Source organism: Bufo gargarizans, chromosome 6, assembly GCF_014858855.1.
Source record: "Bufo gargarizans isolate SCDJY-AF-19 chromosome 6, ASM1485885v1, whole genome shotgun sequence".
Lineage (NCBI taxonomy): Eukaryota > Metazoa > Chordata > Amphibia > Anura > Bufonidae > Bufo > Bufo gargarizans.
Window position 1 is genome coordinate 86,138,948 of NC_058085.1, and position 12,385 is coordinate 86,151,332.

Sequence of the window (12,385 nt, forward strand, 5' to 3'; positions counted from 1 at the left end):
AGTCCCTAGCATTTTCACTAACGCACTGGGGACAGTAGACACTCTATTTCCCACATATATAGCAATATCAGAGAGTCTGCTGATAAAAAAGTAGTTGCTGGTCTCTTTAAGAAATGGGAGAGGAAACTGAAAAAATCCTTGCCAGTGGAAGAGGTGCTGACGGGATGGATGAGAGTTTGTAAGGCAGTGCCCTGTGAAAAATGGAGAGAATCACACTTTCCGCCTTATACACTCGGCGATCTATGCATTCAATATTGTGAGAAAAGGTCCCAAGTCAGATTACCTGACTAAATGCCCGAAATGTGACGCAGATCCGAGCAGATCTGCTACATTGTGTGTGGGAGTGTTCATATGTTCAAACCTTCTGGAGAGAGGTGACTGATTGGATTAAGAGAACGTGGGGGGAAACTCTGTCTTGTAAACCTGAGACACTCCTTTTCCATATATTCGATGACACCTCTAAACCTAGGTTGATAGTAGAGGTTGCCCTTCTGACATCTCTCCGAGGCCTCTTGCACAACTGGCTGAAACCAAGTGTCCCTCAAGTTGGTGAACTGATCTCCCAGATGTCTCATTTTATGTATATTGACAAATTGGATACGGAACACCAAAAAGAGAAAAAGACGGGGGGTTTCTTTCGCAAATGGCAAACCTTTATTGAAAAACACCTCTCGCGGGGGGATGTCGGAGAGCTGATGGCATCCTTTAAATATACGGAGTGGTATTCAAAGGCGGTATTGAGTGGGAGCATAGGGAGACTACATATAGGACACTAGGGAAGGTAAAGCTCAGCATCATATTTTTGAGTATTATGTGGTAATGACAGTGCAGCAAGTAAAGGAGGTCGAAGGATCGGACATCCATGAGCATGGGGTGGGAGGGCTAGGGAGGGAGGGGGGGTGTTAAAGGTTATATTCTTACTTATGATTTTCCTTTTTTTTTTTTGTAAAACAAGTATCTTGCTGATTATACTACTGTGCTGTATAACTGATATCTATCATTGTAAACAGTATTTTGCTTTATCCAATGATCTGTGACATGCAATGAAGATGCTATGCAAGACATTTTATTTTGAATAAAATAAAGAAAAAATTTGTTTAAAAAAAAAAAAAAATATCTGTCAGGTTGCTCTGGCAGAGGAACAGCCTTCCTCAGTTCATTGTATCTGACCATTTTCCACCATGAGTGCTGGGATTAGGCCAGACAAAAACTGGTGCAAGCACTCATGATGGATCCCATTATAGTCAAATGGATCTGGCAGTGCTCTGGCCCTATCTGCAGGAACAGCCTACTAACCTCACACCTAAGGGCCCAGAAGCTTTACCTTTAGCTTCTTCTCAATACTTTTCCTATCCTACTTGTACTTTAGGACAAAGAGGAAGATCTGCCAACCTAGACACATTGACACATGGTTCTTCACCCCATAGAACCAACACTGCTATTAAATATAAATCTACTATAGGTCATCAAAGACATCACAACCAATGAAAAGTCTAAGCTGAAAGCCTTTTGCTTTTATATAATCAGAAAACGACTCTTTAACTTAGCTTTATTCTCAAAACCAGAAACGTCGACATCAGTCAACACTTTAATCATTCGACTGACACTCCACAAGTCACATTGAAAATCTCCTGTTTCAGAATGTATGACATAATTACCGAGAAGTATCAATTATTTATTGCCTTCTGGTTCCTAGATCTTAGAATAGGCTTAATGTGTGTTTTCTACCTAGGACAGGATCTTTTAATGTGTACTTTTATCTTTGGTAAACCATGACTGAATAGTAGCAGTTTCATAATATGGTGTTATTACCAGAATAATTACCGAAATCACTACTGTAAACCAGGCATAAAACTACAGGTCATCTGTTATGTGCATCCCATTCAAAGACAACAGGTTGTTTAGGATGGCTTTTACGTCACATTATACCATCTTCTATGCCATCTTTTAGTGGTCTAAAATCTCCAAAATCTTCCTAAAAGAAGTGGTCCTGTCATATAAGTCACCTATATAATGAAGTCAATGGTCTCAGGATCTCAATCTGAGAGGTTTACCACCTCTGGGACCTGCCGATATTTAAAGAACAGGGCCCCCTGAATTAGGGAAAGCACACAACACATACATGTGTGCTGTTCATTCACTACTATGGGACTTCCAAAAATAGCCAAGCGAGAGCACTTGGCTATTTTCAAAAGTACCATAGAAGTAAATGGAGAGTGCACCACACATGCAGGGCCTTTTCCAAACTCATTGCTATGGGACTGCCAAAAATAGCCGAGGATAGTGGTTGCGCTTGCACAGTACATTGTACTTCAATTTAGGGGGCCCATTCTGGAGATAGGAACAGGTCCCAGAGATGGGACCCACACCTATCTGACACTGATGGCATATCCTACAGATTTGTCACAAATGTCTGAGATGGGAATACCCCTTGAAGATGACTAAACACCTTAGATAGCTGTTGGCTCATAGCTATTCCTTTCCAACCTTTACCTCAAACTTGTGTAGGCTTGGCTCAGCTAAGAATGTATGTGTCCAAAATAGGAAGAGGGAAATAATAAGCTACTGCCAGAAACCTCTAGTGGGGGCTTACCATCTGTAAGAGCAAAGGATCCAGTATGTTGGACTTCAATCATGTTGGATGCCATTCCCCCAATATCTACCGTAAAAAAAAAATTGGAATACCCAGTTCAACCAACATTTACTTAAAGGGATTCTGTCACCAGTTTTTGACCCCCACATTCAAAAATATGGTTATGTTCATGGTGCCCTTGTGATTCCTAATGTGGTCTTATAAGCTAAATCTGTAGGCTCATGTAGTGTAAAAAACGTTTTATCTAACCTGTCATTCATCAGATTAAGGTGCCCAGGAGGACGCTCGTGTCTCCAAGATGCCGCCTGCCGCCGCCGTTCGTGCCCAGCTCCTCCTTTGCTTTCATCAGCGATGTGCCCAGCTCCTCCTTTGCTTTCATCAGCGATGTGCCCAGCTCCTCCTTTGCAGTCATCAGCGCCGCCTTAGAATCCTTTTCAACGCCTCCGGCTCTCCCTCACTCCCCCCTCCTTCTTCTCTAAGATCCTGCGCGTGCGCACAGGCCTGTGCCTGATGCGCCCGTGCGGACTTCTCCATGCAGCTTCATTGAGCGAAGTGTGCATGCGCCGGCACTTCGCTCAACCTCCCGATGACCTGAACAGTTCAGGTCATCGGGAGGTTGAGGAAGTGCCGGCGCATGCGCACTTCGCTCCATGAAGCCGAACGGAGAAGTCCGCACGGGCGCATCAGGCACAGGAGGAGTGAGGGAGAGCCGGAGGCGTTGAAAAGGATTCTAAGGCGGCGCTGATGCCTGCAAAGGAGGAGCTGGACACATCGCTGATGAAAGCAAAGGAGGAGCCTGGCACATCGCTGATGACAGCAAAGGAAGAGCTGGGCACATCGCTGATGAAAGCAAAGGAGGAGCTGGGCACGAACGGCGGCGGCGGGCGGCATCTTGGAGACATGAGCGTCCTCCTGGGCACCTTAATCTGATGAATGACAGGTTAGATAAAACGTTTTTTACACTAAATGAGCCTACAGATTTAGCTTATAAGACCACATTAGGAATCACAAGGGCTCCATGCACATAACCATATTTTTGAATGTGGGGGTCAAAAACTGGTGACAGAATCCCTTTAACCTCATGAACTATCCCATGTTATGGCTCTGTACAACAAGTCTATTGGGCCATATTGTACCTCCAGTTTTATATAAATTCAGATTGATTTATGGAGGAAACCAACAGAGGTATACTGAGTGTCTATGGCTCCATAGTATGGTAAATGGCTTACAGTAATTATTTATTGCAGTTAACCCAGGCGAATGGGGACTAATTGCTAATTCCAACAAATACTTCTGCAGATGCATCCCTGTGCATAAATTTTAAGGGGGTTTTCAACCGTTGAAAATGTATCATCTATGCATAAGTGAGAAAGCTAGAACAAAATGGGTTTGAGTTAGGAGACACCCACCAATTGCTAGAATGGGTGTCTTGCTCTTTTAACCATGTTTTATCCCTGTTCATACATATCCGACACTTCATTACTAGAAGACCCCTGTTTTAGTAATCAGGGGGTCTTAAAATGAAAAAGATAATCTTTTCACATACAAATGACGTTTGGAACAAGAAACCTCTATACACTTACCCCACTGTCAAAGTTTCCAACATCCTACTCTAAATTTTCTTAAATGCTATTCCAACATTAAAGGGCTTGTCTCAATTTAGCAAATGGAATTTATTATGTAGAGAAAGTTAATGCAAGGCACTTACTAATGTATTGTTATCGTCCAAATTGCCTCCTGTGCTGGCTTAACTAGTTTTTCCTTTGCATTATACATTGCTCACATCCATCGATTACAACCACCCTACAATCAAGCAGGGGTGGCCATGCTTGCACACTACAGGAAAATGCTGGCTTCTATGGTGGCAGGACCGTGGGAGTGTACATCGGCATACATGTACAGCAGCTCCTGTCCTGTATCTGCTTTGCAGCGGTGTTCATAACACTTGAAAATTAGCAGTGTATAATGTGATGAAAGAATGAATCAAGCCAGCAAAGAAGGCAATATGTGTAGTATCCCAGACCTGGGGTACTACAATTGATTTGTAAAGTAATGCTTTGCCAGGAGATGGGGTATGGTTGATAGAAGTGGGCTGGTCCAATTTCCTGCCAAGGTAGGGGCAGATCTAGTTAGTGGTAGTCAGAGAGAGTGGAGTGAGGGTTGAGGGAGCATGTGATCCATCTCCTGCTCCTCAAGGCCACGAGTCGGCTCATCTAGGAGGACAGTTGAGGCTAGAGAAGATTTGGAAACTGCAGCATAATATTGTCAGCAGAGTGATCAAGCAATCAAGTTGTACAGACTCAGCTGCAAGATGGTGGGTAAAATGTTAAAGGCACCACCACCGTAGTTCAGGACAGTAATAGTTAGAAGCCTGCATCACACATTAGACACCTATAGTCACCAGTGCCAGAGTATGACCATGGAGAAGGGAATCAAGAGAGAGAGAGATACTGTCAGCTATAAAACCTCTGAGTGTCATCTTCTGCCACATTTTCCCACTATCTCAGAGGAGAAATTGTACTTTGTGCAGACTGTTGCTGGATGTGCTGTTACTTGTCTTTGCACTCAGTAAGGAAAGACGTTCTTTGCTCTACAAGCTCTGCCTGGCTCCTTCATCATCACTTATTTATTGCACTGAACTAGTGTTGAGCGCGAATATTCGAAAAGCAAATTTTTTTCGCGAATATTTCGAATATAGTGCTATATATTCGTAAAAACGAATATTCATTTTTTGTTTTTTTTTCCACAAAATTACAGTACACATATAATTGATTGTTTCCCAAAGGTCCAAAAGCTCAGATCTTACTCACATTGCCTAGAAAGTGATTGAGGCGCGAATCTTCGTAAGGCGATTTTATTAGCGCACATGCGAATATCGGCACTTGTCCCAGAACAGAGGCAAAGGGCTTTGCATTCATACATTAGTGAATTGAGTTGCGAATCTTCGTAAGGCGATTTTATTAGCGCACATGCGAATATCTACACTTGTCCCCAGATCAGAGGCAAAGGCCTGTGCATGTGCATTCATATAGTATAGCACCATATTCGCGAATATTTCGAACTTCATAAAATTCGATTTACGAATATTCGTATTTTTTATTTTAGTTTCCACCTTACAGATTACATTGATCTGTACTCTGTCAACTACTGTCATCACCCCCACTGTATCTCGATTGATTCCCAAAAGTCCAAAAGCTCAGATCTTACTCACATTGCCTAGAAAGTGATTGAGGCGCAAATCTTTGTAAGGCGATTTTATTAGCGCACAGGCGAATATCGGCACTTGTCCCAGAACAGAGGCAAAGGGCTTTGCATTCTTACATTAGTGATTGAATTGAGTTGCGAATCTTCGTAAGGCGATTTCATTAGCGCACATGCGAATTTTGCATCTCATAATATGTATTATGCGATGCGAAAATTCGAATTATCGCATATGCGAAATAATAACGAAATCGAATATTCGCGAATATTTTACGAATATTCTTTCGAATATTCGCGAAATTTCGCGAATTCGAATATGGGACATGCCGCTCAACACTACACTGAACCCCAGGGAGCAACGGCCTGAGGTAAGACACCATGACACAACACTTTTTCAGGGCCACTATCACTCCCATCCTCTGTACTGGCTTCTCAGGGGCTCGCTGCATATGGACAATCACAATATATTAGTAAGTGCCTTGTATTAACTTTGTCTACATGATAAATCTCATTTGCTGAAGTGAGACAACCCCTTTAAAATGGGAAAACAGTGAAACTGGCGGCTTTTAGTGTTAGCAACGTGCTTCATGTTGTATTGTGTAATGATTTCCATAAATATAATGCCTCCCTACAAATTAGTTTGCACATCTGTGTGTAAAACTGCTAAATTCAATTATACTTCAGGTTCTGTAACAGCAGATTTCATGCTATGGCTTTGTCTTCCTAGCGAGCCAATAACCAGAATCAGAGGTATGAGTAGACCACGGAGGCGTCCCTGTGATGTGTGCTTATGTCTGGGGGCAGATTGTAACTAGATGTGATCATTTGCCCCGCGCACAGCTGCATAGGGAATATTTGTGTGAAGCGGCAGAAAAGATTTTAAATGCTTATGAAGTTCCCGCAGCCAAAGACATATCTAAACAGATGAATATATTAAGATTCATTAATTAGGGACTTTAATACAAATCCCTGAGGTTAGTTGGTATGCAGATCCTCAGCAGTGATTGCAGACTAGTGCAACGCTTCTTTAGAAATTGGTACTGCAGAGCATCGCATTGTAGAGAAGAGTTTAGAAATGCCCCGTGTGAGCCCACGGTATAATTAGTCAGACATCAAGGTGAGAAGAGGATGTACCAGCACAGCAGAGGACACTGCGTCAATGTCCTGCATTAACACAATAGGGTCACGATGCACATTTTAGGAGCGCTGAATTCATAGAAAGGGCATGGCTTAGATTATATACTGCATGTGTACTATATCAGATTGTGTAGGTATAGACAGATGTAGCAAAGCTGAATGACCAGCTGCAACTACCAGACCTTCTATGCTTTTAATCAGGGATGCTCAACCTGCGGCCCTCCAGCTTATTCAGAACTACAACTCCTAGCATGCCCAGACAGATCATCTTACTGCAGGTCATGGTTGGAGTCGTAGTTTTGCAACAGCTGGAGGACCGCAGGTTGGGCATTCCTGGTTTTAATGAACCTTAAGAAGACTTAAAGCTCCAAAGAGTTCAATAATGACCTACTTTTGGTTCAGTAGACCCACAGGAGATCTGATGATATCTCAATACACTGTGACATGTGAGTCAGAGAGAACCATATTTCAGACAGAAACAATCCGACCTGACTGATCCCACAAGAAAATGGTAGAAATTGTAATAAAATAGCTTGTCTGTATGGTGATGTTTCAGCTATGACTAAGTCCCTGTGGCCCCTTACTATCAAGCCAAATGGTGCTCGATACTGCCATGTATTAGGCTGGAATCACATATGCAGTTTTTAAACTGAAGCCTAAAGGCCCCCATACCCGAGCCCTCTTCACAAAAGCGGCAATCTGATGCTCTCAGCATTAATTAAAAGGGGTTGTTCTATCACAGACAATGGGGGCATATCGCTAGGATATGCCCCCATTGTCTGATAGGTGCGTGGCCCAGAGGTAGGATGAGAACTACAATAAGAACGGAGTGGGGAAATGAACAGAGGGTGCACTGCGCAGCCGCCCTCCATTCATTTCTATGGGGCCGCCAAAAATAGCCGAGTGCTGGCTCGGCTATTTCCGTCTGCCCCATAGAAATGAATCAGAGCAGGGGCCGCGCGCGTGGGAAATCCAGGGTCCTCCAGCCACAGCTCTTTCCGCTCCATTCTCGTTGTAGGTGCGGGTCCCAGAGGTGTGATCCACACCTATCAGACAATGGGGACATTTCCTAGTGATATTCCCCCATTGTCTGTGATGGGAATACCCCTTTAATGTAGGAGAATTAGGTATTTATGAACTCAGTTGGCGACAGCAGGTGCCCTCCTGACTTCAGCTGTATCGCCATCTTCAGGACAGTGATAGAATTGAATACTGCAGTGGGGAGACAGTATTTTGCACTGCACTGTGGTAATTAGTTCTGCTGGGGCAGTATTTAGTGCTGTACTAAGGTATTGCTGGCCTGCCTACCTATAATTGGTCCTGCCTACTTGGATTGACTCATCTTCTGTCTGGACCTGCCTATAACATGGGGTTACTTTAGTTTTTTTTCCAATGCCACTTTAAAATACCAGTCTGCTCCTGGAGAGACAGACATGGGTAAATAATAAACTAGGTGGGGCTCAGTGACAAAAAAGCTAGGGATGAAGTCCGTATCCAGAGAAGAGAAAAATGACAGCACTCGCCATCTTTTTGAGTGTCTTCATTTATTCTATAAAGTGCATGGGAGATACAGCTTTCAGCACTCGGCCTATGGCCGTTTCACGTCCACTGATGCTTTCTCAAGCCTTTGGCCGAGCCAATTGTGTATGTGGATGGGGGAGCCTAGAGGGAGTTGGGAGAGAGAGCTGTCGGCTGAACGATCATTCAACCAACAGCTATTGAGTGTGTATGGCCGCCCCAAGTTATTCCCATTCCTTTTGAATTCACTCCTATGTCAAAACTTGTATCATAAACTGTACCAAGACCTGAAGATGTGACTCCATCCTAAGGCCTTATTTTGACAATCTTCTCCTTCGAAGGGTGCCATTGTACCAAGTCGTAATAGAGTAATGTCCAAACAAATACTCATTCTTCTTTGCCTATAGCAACGCCTATAACAAAGCCTATAAAAACAAAAACAACCCTAGTAATTCTGACAGTACAGACCCAAAGACCACTTCTTCCATGATCCACAGTGGGTGACTGTAATCGGGGTCCCCGGAGTAAGACTACACCACTATACGCACTTCTACAAGAGGCACACAAGACGTTAATTCTCTGCTCGCACACTTGTGATCACTATCAGCCATCGCACAGGCTAAATGCATAATTGATCAAAGCATCGTCAATATCACTGTCATTCTATTAATTAACAGCTCTGTAAGAGAATTAGTAGCAGAAGAGTGAAGGAGCAGGGGGTGGGGGATTATTGGGGATTAAAACACCTTAACCCCATGATTGACAAAGTAGCAAGTAATTTAGCAACTATAGACCCCAATCAGCAGTAGTATTCCTATGGGAGCGATTCCTGTATGCTGTCTATATATTCACTTTAGTTTGTAATCATGGTGCTCATCCACTCCTCAAACCTGAACCATTCAGAAAATGGTAACACCATATTAATAATATCCCTGTTTTTACAAAATGTGAACTGCCGTCTATTGTCATTGCCTGAAATATACTCGTTCACAGCAATGCTAGTCCTCTATGTCACTAATAAGGGACTTACATATAAAATACATAGGATAATCATTTACAAGAAGAGAGGATAATAGGAAACTGAACAGTAGTACGGAGCATAAGATTATAGGTTATGGTATATTTTGTATTAAGGAGATTATATTCTGTCTGTAGTACAAGTAGTGTTTGCATGAAGGTAAAGTGTCTCCATTGTAATTAATGAAATGCATAAATATGACATATTATATTATACTCATCATAGACATTACCTTTAAGATGCTGAATATCAGATTCTCTGCTCTTGTCCTGCAGTCTCATCAGCAGAGATCACATGGAGTCCATTGATATAGTCCTTGTAGTCATAAATGGCTGCCTGAAAGATGTAAATGTAGTGCAACAGAACTATAGAAAACTTAACGTTCAATCCATCAGCTAAAGGAAGCATTCACCACAGATACTTTATAGGAGCAGCTTCAAAAGTTTGAGTTCACATAGACACATAAAAATACTATGATTAGGACAACCCCTAAGCATCTGAAACAGAAGTAGGTGATGGTTGGTTACCCCCATTCTCCTTTTCATAATCTATTCCACCATGATTTCTCACATTCCTGCTTTATACTAAATTTGGACTTTTGTCAAGGAAATCACTGTACGGGTCATCAGAACGTAGGATTCAAGGCATTTTTCTATTTCCTTATTAAGCATGATGGCGACGAATAAGCAGCAAACGGCATCACTGACCATGAAAATAGAGGATGCGGCCAACCTGAGCTAGGCCTCTCATGTCTGCATACTTATCAACTTTGTAAGTCCCACCTGGGAACACCCACTTATAGGCAGGGCTTACATATGCCCTATCCATTTACGGCTAGGGACAGCCCAAATTTGACAGAGACCCTCCCTGCTGATTTGAGAATATTGCTAACTATGCTTCTGTAGCCAGGAACTAACTGGGAACTTAAAGTGTCCCTGGAAAAAAAGCTAAAAGTGGCCCCATGTTGTTGATGAATCCAAACTGACAGAAGGCTGTACAACATGAGTAGGCAGGGACAACAGAAGTTGTGGTGGGGTGCAGCACAAAATACCACCACCCCTGTTTGCTATATGCAACTGTATCACTGTCCGAAGGATGGCAATGCAGTTGAATTCAGGAAGGCACCTATGGCCACAGGCCAAGTGCATAAGTACTTGATGTTCCTACATTAATTAATGCTGAGAGCATCAGATTTTTAAGTACCTGGCTGGTGGCCATGAGGAGGGCATGGGGTGACCCTCTGGGAAACAGCCCAATGGTAAATTTCCCATAGGGTCTATGGTTATGCTTGTAACACCATAGCAGCAACAGCATGGGCTACCCCTATGATACCTTCCCCCGTCTATGGAGCTTCAAGATTATTCCATACTGAGAAATTCATGCACAGTATATGCTCTTTACACCATCATTAGCTCATGTTTTTCACCTGTCAATTTCACAAGCTAGAGAGTGAGCACACGTGGTGACCCCCTTACAAACTGGTACTACATTAAAATGATCTTAAAATGAAGCTACATCTTATAAAACACCAAGTACCCAATCAACCCCCCCCCCCCTCCCCCCATGTGCGAGTCTTCAGAACCAAAGGAAGTTCATAGCAGTACACTATCCATGCAGGGTAGATCTTACGAGGATTGCATTTCCATCTATGTTATCCGTAATAAACAAAGCACTAGAATGTTAAAAGGGTTTTACAGTTCTTCAAAATTGATTACCAATACTTAGGAAATATCATCAATATTAGATCGGAGGGGGTCTGACTCTAGGCATCCTCACCGATCAGCTGTTTGAACGGGCCGCAGGTGAGTGCTGCATCCTTTTCATTGTTTAGATTGCTCAACAAACCGCCAGCTGATCAGTGGCAGTATAGGCAGTGGGACCCCCACCAATTCTATATTCATGGCCTGTGGATTGGCCATCGATTTTAAAGAACTGGATGACTCCTTTAATTTTTCAGACCACGAGCTTAAAACAAAAAAAGATATCTATTGTAACAGAAATGTTCAATTATTTAATCGGGTCTTAAACTTGAAAAAGCATCCAGCAACTCAGGAGTTAAGCATAAGCGGAAGAGTAAATGACAATGAAAAAAAAGATCATGAAAGGATGTCTAAAAAGGATGATGAAGAGGATGGCGCGTTGACAGCAGATTTGAATAGTCTGACATTGATTATAGCCTCTGTCAGACTTTCTTACCCTGCTCACTCCTTGTTTCTCATTCACCTTTGAGCTATCTTGCAAAGTTGATTTATTGTTGTCACCATCAAAAAAGAACTTGTATGTGGTGTGGGAATTAGCTCTGTAACAGTAGGTAAAATGGGACCAAATGTAGTGAGTGACAGTGATACAGAAGATTATTCCAAACAGGGCTTTGCCTGTTCTTTATTTTATAATATAAACATATAGCCTATACATTCAGGCCCAAAAAACAAACCAACCACTGCTTGGATGAGCACTAACTAAACATAGACCATATTTTGTGCAACTATAAGACACACCTGCCAATAAAACATACCTAGGTTTTAGATGAGGGCAATAACAATATGTTAATTAGACCTCAGCTCACAGCCCCAATCAGACCACCGATGTTAATAAGACCCTCAATCAGACCTCAGATCAGACCCACAATCAGACTTCAGCTCAGACCCCAATGTGAATGACTCTATTCAGACCTCAGTTGAGACACCCATACTTCAGATGAGGCCCTCATACATCCATGCCTCATATCAGACCCCCATGCCTTATATCAGACCCCATGCTTCATATCAGACCCCCATGCCAAAGAGCAAATAAAATAAAAAAAGTAAAATAAATCAACTTACCTGTGTTTGTATTAAGTGTGTGACTTTAGATTACGTGACTTGAGATTCAGGAACTTTAGGAGGGGACTAACATAGATTCTTATCACTGCACTGTAT